The 3,773-nt window shown below is 35.3% G+C and overlaps 1 long non-coding RNA gene across 1 annotated transcript; it reads left to right on the plus strand.

Annotated features, from left to right (window-relative positions):
* Nucleotides 1-935: 935 nt before the first annotated feature.
* On the plus strand, nucleotides 936-2,824 carry LOC113313530. The gene is made up of 4 exons (XR_003341922.1): nucleotides 936-1,386; nucleotides 1,709-1,827; nucleotides 2,425-2,471; nucleotides 2,606-2,824. It is a non-coding gene; the product is annotated as an uncharacterized LOC113313530 (long non-coding RNA).
* The last annotated feature ends 949 nt before the right edge of the window (nucleotides 2,825-3,773 follow it).

The following is a 3,773-nucleotide window of genomic DNA, read 5'->3' on the forward strand; positions in this document are numbered from 1 at the left end:
TACACTACACCCTTCACAAGATTTCATTAACATTCAACTCATTTTAGATTAACAATCTTAAATTTATTGATCAATCTTTGAACAATCTTACAAGAAAAGATAAAGGAATCAAGAATAACCACTGCTCTAGATTTTCTCTCTTCTATTTACTTGTTTCTCACCCAGAAAAAGATCTCTCCCTTTCCTTTACAACTGAGCGGCTATTTATAGAGAATTACATAGTGAATGACAGCTAATATGTCCTTTATTTTCGGATATGGCTTGCGACATTCTTGCGACCTTACAAATGTTAATCTCGCAAATTCTCTAATTTTCGCAGGACCGTCACATTTTTTTCTCATGATTTAGTTGACGTCGTTTATCATGTCATGTCTGAAATTGTTCTGCGACGCTGTTGTGTCGTGTTGCTGATAATTTCGCTAAGGCATTATTCCTGCGAGATTCTGATCCTACCCATGGTATTCTCCCAAGAAAAAAAATATAACCAACAACAAAACAACCCATAGCCCCGTGCCGTTACGACACGGGTCATATCTTAGTCTCCCCTCTTTTAAAATGCTAAGTTATATAAGCTCCCACGTCGATGCTAAGTTATATAAGCTCCCACGTCGCACGGTGAGTATGACACCCCTTCAAATTAAACTAGATAAAAGCTTTGAGGAAGAGCAATCCTGGTGAGGACAAGTGGCCTAAATCTATTGGTCGGGACATTAAAAACTCAATAACACTCTGTTTACACCCAGAATCTAACCAGCCGTTAATAACACCGTCAACATAAAGGTAGGTAGACAATACTTTTGCTAGACTTTGTACCCAAATAATTCGTTACATTTTGTTTACACCCAATACTTAACTGGACGTTAAGTTACGTTGGTGCAGAGTAGACAATACTTACGTCGTAGTCTATACCTAACTCATAAAACCTAGACCTAAACCGAACTCAGTTTCTTCTCTAACATTTCTGTGGCTTCAAACCGAGCCTCTTTTGAGCTCAACGATCAATCTTCAATACTTAACTCCAATCTGAATTCTTCTTGATGTAATCTTTAAATAGCCGTCGATTCCAATCACCATGACATATTATTCATCACCGGACTTCCATTTATCTATAGCAACAACGAACCCTAAAAATTCCTTCTTCTCTGTTCATCAATTACATCTCAAATTACTTCTCAAACCCTAACTGCAATCTCGAATTCAAACTAAACCCATGTCTTACAGCCACATGAACTCATAAATTCATTCTTAATCTTCTCTGATTCCACTCAATTATCCATGGCAGTGACATCTTTTTCATAGAATTTCTTATCTTTTCTCAAATCCATCTAAACCCATCTACGATGCATCAGTAAATACTGTGAGATATCGAAGAGGAAGAAGAAGAAGGTAACCCTAGATTATTGTTTTTAATTCTTTGTTTGTATCGTTTGTTTTTAGATTTCTGAAATATTCTGTAAGGTTTAATCACTGTTTAGATCAATACAATAGTGCCGAAAATCTGTGGACATAATCTTAATTATGATAACAATGGAGCATATCTTTTTTATCATGTTTCTATTGATATCTGAATTATCTAAGTTAATTGGCATTGAGAACTAGATTAACTGATTACAATCTTCATGTCAACAATTTGTAAATTTGATTTATTATCTCTGATGGAATTATTGATTGCCATTTGTGGTTTTTGGGTTTATATTTAATTCTGCAGCTAAAGGAGGAAGAAGAAGTTGAAGAACGGCGAGAGAAAACAGACAGTAGTCTGCGTCAAAAAATGTTATCCAGACAATAATTTGGATCAAAAATATTATGGATGTCCATGTGTATACGGTAAGTCAGATGAATTAAACTTTAGAGGGTCACAAATTCGTATACCTTTGATGAGTATGATAGTTCAGTTAAGTCATTTCTAAATCAGAAGTGGAATGTGCTGGCATTTAGTGTAATCTAGCTTAAGAGAATAAATTTATTTGATGGCAGTATTCTGCAGCCTAACTATAATTTGATTGGGTGCTATGTCAGTGAGTTTTATTTTTATTGTCAGTTTATTCGGATTTTGTTTATGATTTAGCTATCTATATTCGGAGAAAATTGTCCCTAACAATGGAAACCTTTAAGAACCGAGTTGATGTTACTACATGTTCTTGATTCCTCAACTCGAAGACCTTAAATCTGTTAAGGCTGTTTTGTTCAAAATGTATTTTCATAGAATGGTCAATAAATATTTTGTTCATTTTCAGGCATGTAATTTTACCACATTTATCCTTCACACAGTATTACTGACATCAAATACCTTAAATCTGTTAAGACTGTTTTGTTGAGAATGTATTTTCATAGAATGGTCAATAAATATTTTGACTTTGCTTTGTTCATTTTCAGGCATGTAATTTTACTACATTTATCTAATTTAATTTGTATTACTGACAGAGGCAAGGGAATTCACTCGAATAGAGGTCCATTCCAGACTCTAACAAGTAAGTAGACTCTCTTCTTTTAACAAGTAATTTCTCTAGAGATGCAAAAGAGATATTATATGAATGAAAAAGAAACCATACGGAGTAGGGGTTGATGTTGTTTTTAAGATGTTTATTCGCGGTGAATCTTGCAGATTGCATTTAAAGCTTGCTTTTTGAGGAGGGGGATGAGATTCAGGTCATGCAGGATGGTTGGAGGTGCAAAGAGTGGCATAACAAATAGTGGCTGTGATTTTAGGTGTTATCTTTTTTTTCTTTTTTTTATCATGTAGTACTCTCCGTCTTGAATCAACATCAAAAACTGAGAATTGTATGCACTAATATATATATACATACTAGGTATCACCCGGCCTCAACCTCTATCGATTTCTTTTAGGTTATTTGGTCGGCTGGTTTGTCTCTTCCCACAATATTTTAGTCAACATGCAACTTGGTCGGGGTGATATCAATAGCCAGGTTATAATATTGTTTTTAGTTAGCCAGTTAATAGTAACCCCGGCTAATAGGAACGGTCTAGTGCTAGCTAAAGGACCTACGATTTTAGTTTTTTGCTGGTCGAGTCAAATTAGCCGGGGCCTTGCGGCCCGGCCGTAGATTAGGAAATCAAGGGTCCAACATAGTATCCATTTTGGTTAAAATTCAGAGGTTGAGTCGAGGCATGTAGCCCGGGAGTTGAGCTTATAGATTGATCAGGGGATGTGTCGCTGGTCGGGTTAAATAAGCCGGGGCCTACAATCCCTACAGTGGATTAACAATAGTGGCAAGTAATGTTTGCACGTTAAAATTAGTTGTGATTAGGTAGAAATCTATGGCAATAGGCTTATAAATTAGCGGGGACCTGCGGCCTCGATGTGGTCGGGTGAAATAAGCCGAAGCTTACGGCTCGGCTGTTGGTTAGAAAATTTAGCGTCAAAACTAATATTTAGCATTAAAGTTAAATGTTTTAAATTACAAAACTAAGTTAGATTAGAAACCTAATTATGGAAATTAAGCTATATTAGAAAAATTGAGTCACAACGAACATAACCCATTTGTATATACAACGGATAGATAGATTTATGCCTCACGAACTAACGATCACTACCTCAAGGATACAGACACCACTTTTTTCAATAATATAGATGCACGTAAACCACTTGATAAAACTTATGTATTATGCCAATTAATTACTAATCAACCAATTCTAAGATAATTAATTACTAAGAAGTGTATTATTTTGAGGTCTAAAGCTTCGCGCTGTTTAATTAGTTGTAGCAATTTTTACGCACCAACTGTGATCCTTTTTTTTTTCTCTCACCAAAA

Source organism: Papaver somniferum, chromosome 9, assembly GCF_003573695.1.
Source record: "Papaver somniferum cultivar HN1 chromosome 9, ASM357369v1, whole genome shotgun sequence".
In the NCBI taxonomy this organism is placed as follows: Eukaryota; Viridiplantae; Streptophyta; class Magnoliopsida; order Ranunculales; family Papaveraceae; genus Papaver; species Papaver somniferum.